This window comes from Sus scrofa, chromosome 10 (genome assembly GCF_054392235.1).
Source record: "Sus scrofa isolate SSC_HxYL_T2T_F1_AM1 chromosome 10, Sscrofa_HxYL_maternal_Yorkshire_Landrace_v2.0, whole genome shotgun sequence".
Taxonomy (NCBI): domain Eukaryota; kingdom Metazoa; phylum Chordata; class Mammalia; order Artiodactyla; family Suidae; genus Sus; species Sus scrofa.
In genome coordinates this window covers 85,560,164-85,572,927 of record NC_139392.1, presented here as the reverse complement: position 1 = coordinate 85,572,927, position 12,764 = coordinate 85,560,164, and the positions used below count along the sequence as shown (strand labels likewise).

At 35.6% G+C, this 12,764-nt stretch overlaps 1 protein-coding gene across 2 annotated transcripts in view; it reads left to right on the top strand.

Moving 5' to 3' along the window:
* LOC146399572 (uncharacterized) overlaps positions 1 to 12,764 on the top strand; it is a 617,271-nt gene that overhangs the window by 144,389 nt on the left and 460,118 nt on the right. Inside the window, exon 5 of one of the 2 annotated variants that reach the window (XR_014818092.1) lies at positions 11,614 to 11,819. The exons of the other annotated variant lie outside the window; for it this stretch is intronic. The gene's annotated coding sequence lies outside the window, so the exon portion shown is untranslated. The remainder of the gene's footprint in view (positions 1 to 11,613; positions 11,820 to 12,764) is intronic. 2 annotated transcript variants of the gene reach the window in all.

Sequence of the window (12,764 nt, the reverse complement as noted above, 5' to 3'; positions counted from 1 at the left end):
TTGTATTTCAGGAGGCTGGTAGTTGAATTTTATCCTTCCCCACATACACACAAAAAATGTCCTATTACAATTTGGAGGAGTAGGGAGTACCTTTTGTGATTCCATTGAAGCTACCACTTCCAGAAACCTCTGGAATGCAGAAATAGTTTCAGGCTGAGGGAGGAGTAGTTAAGTCAACTTATTTTAGGAGATTTTTCAATCTGTCTGATCCTCAGAGTGATTTTCTAAAAAAAAAAAAAAAATCAAATCTTTTCAACATGAATCCTCTATTGAAACCTAAGAGTATTTCCTAAGGCCAACAGGATAAAATCCAAACTCCTTCTCATGCACACAAGACAAAACATGATTTATCTCCTAATTTTGCTCTAAGTTGATTTAGTATACAAGAAACTTAGAAAACAAGAAAATCTCAAAGAATACCTTATTTAGTTTCATATAGTTGACGATTTTTTTCCTCAGAAATATCCATCTTCTATTGGCTGAGAAGCGTCTTATTGCCTGAGGTTTACACTGTGTTTATCATGAAGGCAGGTGGTGAGCAGTACAGGGAAATGGCAGGGTCCAGTGGGTTAGGCATCTGCATATTTTCTTAACTCTAACTCTCAAGTAAAATTGGTGTCTGCTGAAAAGTAAGTGTGTGAACACATCACAGTGCAAACTGCAGACGTGCTTTTCCTCCAGACAAGCAGTACACCATGTGGCGCACTGGTGCTCGATGCACACATTCCAGGAAGGTCTCCCTTCTGGCTCAGGTACCGCCACATCCCACTTCCTGCCCCGGGTCCTCTTGTCATCATTTCTCCAAAGGGCTTGGGAGTCTCCATCTTCAAATATTTTCAATAATAAGACATTATCTCTTCACTAACTGATGTACAAAATCTGTTTTTGCTTGAAATCCCATACAAGACTTCCCCTGGCTAGAACCAACATGCTCCCCAGCTGCCCAAGATCAAGATCAGTCTGAAAGAAAATGTGCCCTTTCCTGCCCCCAACGATCTCACTCTGGGTCATTTCAGCAGCTGAGCCTACCCAAACAACCCTGCAATTTCAAGTTATAAATTGTTATAATTTCCCCTGATCTCTAAACTCATTAGACAGTTTAGAGAAAGTCATACGTACTATGAGAAGATTCTTAAAGAAAGTAAACAATGGGAACATTTTAAAAATTAATTATCTTTGTAAAGCAGTGCCATGTGACAGAAAGAATATATCTTTGAAATCAGACAGACGTCCACCCCTAACCTGGGTAGATTGGTTGTGTAATTTTGGATAGATTACTTTCAGGATGCTGGTTTGTCATGTGCAATTCTGAAGTAGGGTTAGTTACCTTGAAAGATTGCTGTAAAGCAGACAACATGAATGGTGCTGACATGGACCCTGAATGTCCTCAAGAAGTTTATTATTATAAATTAAGTGTTTAGATAGGTTTTTCTTTTTTTTAATCTTTGTCAGTAATTCAATGCATAATGCAGGTAAAGATCTAGACAATCTTTGCACAGCTTTTGTGAGGACACTGAGTTTCTTATTTCTTCTGGATTTCATGGGAGGAGTCTGTCATCTCCTATGTCATATTCCAGATGGCTGCTTGGGAAAGTGGTATTTTAATAGTTACTTCAATAAAAGAAGAAACTCTTAATGAAATCATGGGATGTGCCAGCTGTTAGAGATTTATTGAAATTTGAGAGAAATTCAAAGCTGGAATTATACACATTTAAGAGAATTTTAAATACAAAAAATTGATTACCTTGCGTTTGTATTCTGTATAAGAGAAAAATGGCTATTAATATAAACAACTTGATACTTTAAATTTAGGCAATTATATGGGCTGGCATTTTGATGAGACATTGGATTGGGGTATGAAAATGCAATATACATAAAATTCTGACAACTCCTACGTTATCTATTTAGCAGAATGATGATGACTGCCTATCAAAAATACCAAGTCCTTGTCAGGCTTTTACTTAACTATACAGCCAGTGTACATGTTATAAGTATGAGAATTGCCATCCTGTTCCACCATGGCAAACAACTTACCAACTACAGTAGTGCTAAGAGCAGGTCCGTTTGCTTTCGATCTTGCAGTCTCCATTCATTTTCAGTTACTTAGGTTAGCACATCTTCTCCTGCCTCACCTCCCTCAGTGAGACTGATTCACACATTTGTAGAACAGCTAGATTGTTCATCACATTCTGCATTTTATCCTGGGGTTCCCTAGGCCATCTAAATTTTTTGAAATTTGTATACATTAAAGTTCATTCTCTGTGCAATAAAGTTCTTTGGCTTTGAGAAATGCATAGAATCATGTTTCAAAATTATAGTATCATACAGAATAGTTTCACTGACCCAAATAATCCCTTTACCTATTAAAATTCTTCACTGAACCCTTGACAGTGGTTAAAAAATACCTCATTTTATGGATGTACCATATAGTTTATCTCCTTATCTACTGTAAAATATCCTGGTTGCTTCCAATTTTTAGCAATTATGAAAAAAAGCTGCCATACAGAGCCACAAGGAAGTTTTACTGTGAATATAATTTTCAAATATGATGAGAAAATACCTAAGAATACAATCGCTATATTGTATGGTACAACTCTAGCTTTGTAAGAAATTGCCAAATTGTCCTCTAAAGTGGCAGTATCATTTTACAAATGTTCTGAAAGAAAAAAAAAATCCTTGCTTTGTTCTTGATCTTTGGGGAAAAGAAGGCAGTTTCTCACTATTAGATATATTAGTTTTTGTTCTTATAGATGTTCTTTACCAAGTTGAGGAAATTCTTCTCTATTTCCAGTTCACTGAGAGTTTAAATATCATGAATAATAGATTTTGTCAAAAGCTTTTTCTGCACCAATTGATGTGATCACATGATTTTTTTCCTTAGCCTGTTGATTTGGTGAATTACACTGATTCATTTTCTAAAGCCCAACAAGCCATACCAACCTGGAATAAATCCCACTTGGTTGTGATCTATTATTTTTTATGCATTGTTGGATTCAGTTTGCTACAAGATTTGTGAAGGACTGTTAAATCTATCCCTCGTGAGAAATCCTGATCTAAGTTTTAATTTTTTGTAAAGCCTCTACTGAGTTTTGGTATCAGTGTAATGTTTACCTCATAGAATAAGTTAGGAAGTATTCCCTGTTTCTATTTTCTTGAAAGGAATGTGGAAAATTAGTGTAATTTTTTTCTTTAAATAGTTGACAAAATTTACCTGGGCTTAGAACTTTCTTTTTTGGAAGGTTATTAATTTTATAATGAATGACTATTATTCCTTTTATAGATGTAAGATGATTCAGATTACCTACATCTTTCAAATCTAGGTTATCAAATTTATGGGCAGAGAGTTTTTTATAATCTTTTTTTTTTTTTTTTTTTGGTCTTTTCTAGGGGCACACCCATGGCATATGGAGGTTCCCAGGCTAGGGATCTAATCAGAGCTGTAGCCACCGGCCTATGCCAGAGCCACAGCAACGTGGGATCTGAGCCATATCTGCGACCTACACCACAGCTCACGGCAACACCAGATCCTTAACCCACTGAGCAAGGCCAGGGATCAAACCCACAACCCCATGCTTCCCTTGGACTTGTTTAACCACTGAGCCATGACGGGAACTCCCATGATGTTCTTTTATTATCTTTTTTCTCCTTAAATCTGTTTGTATTTTTATTTTAAAATTTTATATAATTTCAAGTGGTTCTTTCCATTTACAGTTATTATAAAACATTGGCTGTATTCCCTGTGTTGTACAACACATCCTTGAGTCGATCTTCACCCAAGAGTTTATATCCCCCATCCCCCACACCTTTAGTGCCCCCATCTGTCTCCTCACTGGCAACTACTAGTTTGTTCTCTATATCTGTGAGTCTGTATTAGTTTGTTGTATTTTTTAAATTCCACAAATAAGTGATATACAGTATTTGTCTGTTGCTGTCTGACTTACTTAGCATAATGCCCTCCAGGTGCAAGTCTTTTTAATGTTCACAAAATGAGTGGTCATGACCTTTCTTTCATTTATAATATTGGCAAGTTGTGCCTTCTCTTTTTCTCCTGGCTTGACTAGATCACCTTAACTGGTCTTTTCAAAGAACTAGCTTTAGGTTTCACTGATTTTATTGATCATTTTCCTATTTCCAAACCCGTTAATATCTGCTTGCTTTGATTATTCCTTTTATTCTGCTGCTTACTTTTTATTTTCTCTTTTTATAGTATCAAGGTGAAAATTAGGCTATTGATTTCATTTAATTTCATTTTTAAATTTAATTTTATTGGAGTACATTTGACTTACAATGTTGTACTAGTTTCAGGTGTATAGCAAAGTGAATCAGTCATACATATAAATATATCCATTCTTCTTTCCCATATAGGCTATTACAAACTATTGAGTAGATTTTCCTGTGCTATACAGTGGGTTTTCATTAATAATCTATTTTATACAGTAGTGTGTATATGTTATTCCCACCCTCCCAATTTTTCCGTCTCCCCAATGGTTTAACCTATGGTAACCATGAGACTGGTTTTGAAATATGTGAGTTGGTTCCTTTTTTATAAGTAATTTCTTTTGTATCTTTTTATTATATTCCATGTATAAGTGATATCATAGGATATTTGTCTTTGTCTGACTTACTTTACTCAGCCTGATAATCATTAGGTCCATCCGTGTTGTTGCAAATGGCATTATTTCATTCTTTTTTATGGTTGAATATTTCCTGTATATATGTACCATATCTTTATCCATTCTTCTGTTGATGGAGATTTAGATTGCTTCAATGTCTTGGCTATTGTAAATAGTGCTGCAATGAACATTGGGGTGCATGTATATTTTCAAATTATGGTTTCCTCCAGATAGATGCCCAGGAGTGGGATCGCTAGATCATATGGTAGTTCTACATTTAGCTTTTTAAGGAACCTCCACGCTGTCCTCCACAGAGGTTGCACCAATTTACAGTCCTACCAATAGTGTAGGAAGGTTCCCCTTTCTTCACAGCCTTTCCAGCATTTGCTTAGACTTTTTGATGAAGGCCATTATGACTGGTGTGAGGTGATACCTCATTGTAGTTTTGACTTGCATTTCTCTAATAATTAATGATGTTCAGCATCTTTTCATATCTTTTGGGAAGTTTTCTGTCTTCTTTGGTGAAATGCCTATTTAGATTTTTCTGATCATTTTTTATTGCATTTTATGGGTTTTTTTTTTTTTTTTTTTTTTAGTATAAAGCTATATGAGATATTTGTACATTTTAGAGATTCCTTGTTGGTCACTTCATTTGCAAAGATTTTCTCCCATTCTGCAGGTTGTCTTTTTGTTTTATTTATGGTTTCTTTTATGGTGCTAAGGCTTTTAGGTTAATTAGGTCTGATCAGTTTATTTTTGTTTTTATTTTCGTTATTCTAAGCATTGGATCAAACAAGATACCACTGCAATTTATGTCAAAGAGTATTCTGTTCTGCCTATGTTTCCTCTAGGAGTTTTACAGTATCTGGCCTTACGTTTAGATCTTTAATCCATTTGGAGTTTATTTTTTTGTATGGTGTTAGTGTTCTAATTTCATTCTTTTACATGGAGCTGACCAGTTTTCCTAGCACCACTTATTGAAGAAACCATCTTTCCCCCACTGTATGCTCTTGCCTCCTTTGTCATAGATTAGTTGACGTTAGGTGCTTGGGTTTATTTCTGGGCTTTCTATTCTGTCGCACCAATCTATATTTCTGTTTTTGTGCCAGTACCATACTGATTTGATTACTGTAGCGTTATAATACAGTCTGAAGTCAGGAAGCCTGGTTCCTCCAGTTCTTTTCTTTTCTTTTTTTTTTTTTCCCCCCCCCTCAAGATTGCTTTGGCTATTCAAGGCCTTTTGAGTTTCTATACAAATTTTAAATTATTTTATTCCAGTTCTGTGAAGAATGTCATTGGTAACCTGAAAGGGATTGTACTCAATCTGCAGATTGCCTTGGATAGTATGGTCATTTTAATAATATTGATTCTTCTAATCCAAGAGCACATCTTTCCATCTGTTTATGTCATCTTTGACTTCTTTCATCAGGGTCTTATAGTTTTCAGAGTACAGGTCTTTTGCCTCTTTAGGTAGGTTCATTCCTGAGTATTTTATTCTTTTTGATGAAATGGTAAATGGGATTGTTCCTGTAATTCCTCTTTCTGATCTTTCATTGTTAGTATACAGAAATGCAATCAATTTCTGTGTATTTATTTTGTATCCAGGTTATTGATTTTATGTATTTCTCCTTTTTAACATATATATTTTACCTGTACACTTTCTGTAGATATTATTTATAAATTTAAGGAAATTCTCCTTTATTCCTAGCATGAATGGGAGTAGATTTTATCAGATGCTTTTACAGCATCTTGATATGATCATGTGATTTTCCTTCTTTAGTCTGTTGATGTGCTGAATTACAGTAATTAATTTTCAAATGGTGAAGTGGTTTTACACATCTGACGTCAATTCTACTCGACTGTGGGTTTAACTCATATAATATTGGTTTGGTTTGGTTTGCTATAGCTACTTTTGTAGAGAATTTTTACTTCTATGCTCGTGTGAGCTACTGGTCTATAGTTTTCTTTTCTTGTCAAGCATCTGATACTAGTTTTGTTATTTGGATTATGTTGACCTAATAGAATAAATTATGAAGTAGTCTTTGTGCTTCTGTCTTCTGGAAGAGATTATAGAGAATTGGCATATTTTCTTCCTTAAATGTGTGATAGAATTTACTAGTGAACCCATCTGAGCCTGGTTCATTCTTTTTTCTTTCTTTCCTTCATTCTCTCTTTCTTCAATTCCTTTCCTTTCCCTCCCACTCTTCCTTCCCTCCTTTCTTCCTCTCTTCTTTCTACCTTTCTTTTTCTCTCTTGCTTTCTTTCTTTTATTCCTTGCTTCCTTTTCTTTCTAATTTTAAAATTGATTCAATTTCTTTAATAGATATAGTCTTAATAATATCATCTATTTGTTCATGTGTGGGTTTTGCCAGACTGTTTTTCAATGAATTAAACCAGTTCACCTACGTTATCAAATTTGTGGGGATAAAGCTGTTCATAATATTCTCCTATACTTTGAACGCCCATAAATTGGTAGTAATGGCATTTCGTTTTTTATATTACTAATTTAAGTCTTTTTTTTCTCAGTTAGCCTGCTAGAGATTTACCAATCTTATTGATCTTTTCAAAGAACTAGCCTTTTATTTTGTTGATTTTCCCTATTAATTTTCTGCTTTCAATTTCATTGATTTCTGAGTTAATTTTTATTATTTCTTTTCTCTGATAATTTTGCATTAATTTACTCTTCTTTTTCTACTTTCTTAAGGTGAAAACTTAGTTCACTGATTTTAGATCTTTCTCCTTTTCCAAAATATGCTTTCAAGGCTACAAATTTCCCCTTAAGCACTGCTTTCACTGCATCCCACAAATTAATAAGTTGATAATATATCTTGAGATTACTTCCTGACCTATATGTTATCTAGTGGTGTGCTATTTAGTATTCATGAATGTAGGATTTTCTGCCTATCTTCCTGTTATTAACTTCTAGTTTAATTCCACTCTAGTCTAAGAACATACATTGCATTATTTCTTTTTTCTCAAGTATGTGAAGGTGCTCTTTAAGTTCTAAAACATGGTTTAACTTGGTGGATATTCCATGTGACCTCAAGAAGAATGTTTATTCTGCTATTCTCAAGTAAAATAGTCTATATGACTTAAATCTAGTTCATTAATGGTGCTGTTGGGTTCAAATATGTCTTTACTGATTTTCTGTCTGCTGAGACTGTTCTTTATTACTAAAAGCATGCTGATATCAGTCTTTAACTATAAGAGTGGCTGTGCTCATTTCCCTTAGAGGTTTTTAGTTTTTGTGTCACATACTTTCATGTTCTATTTTTAGGAGTATACACTTTAAGAATTGCTATGTTTTGTTAGAGGATTGCCCTCTTTTATCATTATGTAATGCCTATCTTATCTCTGATAATTTTTATTAATATGAAGTCTGCTTTGTTTGAAAATAATACAGGTGCTCCAGTTTTTTTTTTTTTTTATTAGTGTTAGCCTGGTATATCTTTATTCATCCCTTTACTTTTACCCTATATGTATCGACTTAGGGGATACAGCATACATTTGGGTCTTATTTTTTCATCCACTCTTGCAGTCATTTTCTTTTTAATGGTATATTTAAACCATTGATATTTAAATATATCAATGATGATATAAATATTATTTTCTATTCACTGCCCTTAATTCTTTTTTTCTGCCTCTGTTGCTTTAATTGAGCATAATATATGGTTCCATTTTTGTCTACTTTGTTAGCATATCAATTACGCTCCTTACTTTGCCTTTTTTTAGTTGTTAGCCTAGAGTTTGTGATATGCATCTAAACTAACACAGTGCCCTTTCATACAACACTATCCCATTCAGGGGCAATGTGAATGTCTTATAAAAAAGTATTCCTAATTCTTCTCTTCTGTCCCTTATTTCTTTGCTGTCATTCACTTCACTTATTCATAAGCTATAATCATTGAATTCATTGTTGCTTTATTGTACTGAACAAACTGTTATGCTCAATCAATTAAAAATAAGAAAAATAAAAGTTTTTATTTTATCTTGACATATGCTTTCTCTCATAGTTTTCCTTTCTGATGCAGTTCCAAGCTTCTGACCTATATGATACTCCTCTCCTTTGAAGAACTTCTTTTAACATTTCTTGCAAGGTATTTCTACTGGTAACAAATTCCTTCAATTTTTGATTGACAAGGTCATTTCAGTGGATACAGAATTCTAGGTTGTTGGGATTTCTTTTCTTTCAACACTTAAATTTATGTATTTATTTTTTAGCTGCACCAGCGGCATGTGGAAGTTCCCAGGCCAGAGACTGAACCTGTGCCACAGCAGTGACCCTAGGCACTGCATTGACAATGCAGCATCTTTAACCCACTTCACCACAAGAGAACTCCTCAACACTTTAATTTTTCTTTTCTTTATCAGCTGCAACCATGGCATATGGAAGCTCCTGGGACAGGGATGGAATCTGAGCCACAGCTGAAACTTAGGCTATAGCTGTGACAATGCCAGATGCTTAACTAACTACGCTAGGCCAGGGATCGATACTGTGCCACCAAAGAGATGCCAGATCATTAACCCGCAGCACCAGAGTGGAAACTCCTAAATATTTTAATTCTACAATCTTCTTCCTACAAAATTTCTGAAGAGAAGTCAAGTATAATTCTGATCTTGCCTCTCTATAGCTAAGGTATTTTTTTCTGCTAGTTTCTTTAAAGATTTTCTCTTTGTATTTGATTCTCTGAAGTGTGAATATGATATGCCCAGGTATAGATTTTTTGGCATTTATCTTTCTTGGTATCTCTGAGCTTCCTGAATCTGGTTTGACATCTGACATTAATCCTGAGAAATTCTCAATCATCACTGCTTCAAAATATTTATTCTAGTTCTTTCTTTTCCTTCTGGTATCCCCAGTAAATTTATGCTACACCTTTTGTAATTGTCCCATAGTTTTTGGATATTTTGTTTTACGTGGGGTTTTTTGTTTTTGTTTTTGTTTTCAGTCTTTGCTTTTCAGTTTGGAAAGTTTCTACTGATACATCTTCAAATTACTCAGCCATTTCCAGTCTAATGCCCATCAAAGGCATCCTTCATTTCTGTTACAATATTTTTGTTTCCTAGAATTTTTTTTTTTTTTTTGTCTTTTGTCTTTTTGTTGTTGTTGTTGTTGTTGTTGTTGCTATCTCTTGGGCTGCTTCCGCAGCATATGGAGGTTCCCAGGCTAGGGGTTGAGTTGGAGCTGTAGCCACCGGCCTACACCAGAGCCACAGCAACACGGGATCCGAGCCGCGTCTGCAACCTACACCACAGCTCACGGCAACGCCGGATCGTTAACCCACTGAGCAAGGGCAGGGACCGAACCCGCGACCTCATGGTTCCTAGTCGGATTCGTTAACCACTGCGCCACGACGGGAACTCCCCTAGAATTTTTTTAATTTTAGAAGTTCCATCTCTCTGTTTACATTATCAATCTGCTCTTGCATATTGTTTTCCATTAGAGCCATTCACAAAGTTACTTTAATTTGCCAGTCCAGTAATTCCAACACTCCTGCTGCCTCTGAGTCCAGGTCTGATGATTGTTCTAGCCTCTTCAAACTGATTTTACCTTTGAAAATGTCTTGCAATTTCCTGTTGAAAGGCAAAAAAATTTACAAGATATACTACCAGGTAATGTATGCAGAGGGATGGAAATCCTAAGATCAAAAAGCAATACTAGGAGTTCCCATCGTGGCGCAGTGGTTAACGAATCCGACTAAGAACCATGAGGTTGCGGGTTCGGTCCCTGCCCTTGCTCAGTGGGTTAACGATCCGGCGTTGCCATGAGCTGTGGTGTAGGTTGCAGACGCGGCTCGGATCCCGCGTTGCTGTGGCTCTGGCGTAGGCCGGTGGCTACAGCTCCGATTGGACCCCCAGCCTGGGAACCTCCATATGCCGTGGGAGCGGCCCAAGAAATAGCAACAATAACAACAACAACAACAACAAAAAAGACAAAAGACAAAAGACAAAAAAAAAAAAAAAAAAGCAATACTAGAAAATAAAAACACTATTCTAATTAAAAAGTGATGTTAGCTCCATCAGTGATTTCTGGGCATTTCTGCTCTGAGTAAACCATGCATCTTTGTATCTTCCTGTAGCTCCAGTTTTCATTGAGGTGGTTTGTCCTGTGACCTCAATTCTTTGATGGCTATAAAAAAAGTTGTTGATTTTCAGGTTTTCGGCTCATTCTTGTTGTGATGACTTCTAAGTTTCTATCTAACTTCTAAGATAGAGCTGGAAACCTGAAGACTATACTAGTATTTTTGACTTGCAGCACTTTAAAACATACTTTCCTAATGTTTCCATCTCTCTGTTTATATTACTCATGTGTTCTTTCATGTCATCTAATTTTTCTATTAAAGCCCTTAATAAACTAATTATAGATACCTTATATTCTCTGTCTGACAATTCCAAAATTTGTGTTGTATCTGAGTATGCTTTTGATTCTTGGTGTTATCTCTTCATACTGTGTTTTTCTTTTCCTTTTGGCATAATTTGTAGTTTTGGTTGAAATCCAGATGCAATTTATCAGGTATTAGGAATTAAGATAAATATTTAGTGTGAAGTTTTATGTTAATCTGGCTGGGAGTTGGGTGCCAGTTTTTACTGTTTGCTATAGCTTTAGCTGCCAGAGATTTCAAATTCCTCTGTGGTCCTTGTTTTTGTCTCCCCTGTTGTCATTCAGTTTCCCTAAGAACTCATCCTGAGACAGAGCATGAATTATATAGCTATCTCAGCTGTAATCCACTGTTTTCATAATGTAGCCTATTGGTATGGTGGTAAAAACTCTATAATCTTATGATTACAACTCAGTCTGTGATTGGGCATGTGTCTCAGGGCTGTGACTCTCAAAAGTGTTTCTTAACTTTCCTTTCAGTCCCTTAGGTAAGATTAGAAGCATAAAGGGGTCTAGAGTCGGGGAAGTGCCCTTCCAAGAGTGATGGGACTGTAAAAAGTCTTCCCATAGAGAACATTCTGGGAAAATTTCAAAATGTTTACTTTTCCCTTTCTCTGTTAGATCCACGAGGGCATTTTACTTGGCTCTTCTCCATGAGAATCTGGTGGTGTTTCTGGAGATAAAAACCTATGGAGGCTGGAAACCTCTCCCCCAAGACTCTTCCTCAGGAGTCTTCTTTCCAGCTAGTTCACTCTCAACTTGCATCAATTCGTCAAAGTTACTATTTAAGTTTTCCTACCACTTTCTGGTACCAGTGACTTCTTCAGGTAAGCATGTCTTCTTTGTGACTCTGGATTCTCTCCAGATTTGGGAACATAGTTTTCATTCTGGCATCAGTTCTTTTAAGGATACAAAAAAGTTACCGATTTTCCAATTTTTCAGCTTTTTTCTTGTAGTAAGGATGATATTGAGTATTCAAGTTCTTTACATTTTGTGGCTCTAATGGTGCCTTTGTATTAGAAAGTCTAGAACTCTACAATGATAGATATTTGGGGGATGGACTTTTAAACAACTTTAAATATCAAATTGTGCATGGAATCAATATAATCTTCAGAGTAACCTTCACTATTACTTTAAAATGTTCTTTTTATAACATTTCAACTAATGGCAATTCATTTTCCTTAGTCATTTTTTAAAAAGTCATGACTTGTGAGATGTCTGCATGGCTTCCTATGATTGCTCTTCTCTGATAATGACAGCGTGAGCTGCTGGTGGCTATGGCCCTCTTGGTGATTCTCCTTCACAGGTATGGCCGCTCAATCCAAAAGGAGGCATTTCATTTAAACTGGACCAATAAGTGGGTATTTTGAATTTGGAACAGAAAAGCCCATATTCCTATTGCCAGGCACTTTGACACTTGTTCTTCCTGAAAGTTTGATACTTACCTGTCCTTTGAATTATATGAAACTCCATAAACTTTTAAAATACATCCCTCTTTGGATGAGCAGTAATAATAGCACTTTCCATGTGACAGTCACTTTTTGTTACCTACTAACCCAGCAACTCATTTGATTCTCATAACCTTCTCATAACCACCTTGGAAGCTAGTTACTGTTTTTCCCATTTACTGAGGAGGAAATTAAAGCAGAAGGATATCGAATAACTTTCCCAGCTTCTCACAGCTAGTAAGCTGTGAAGATGCCAAATGAGAGTCAATTGAAGGTCTTATAGAATATGGGAAAATTAGTCTCAAGTGAAAAATATTTGGAGAC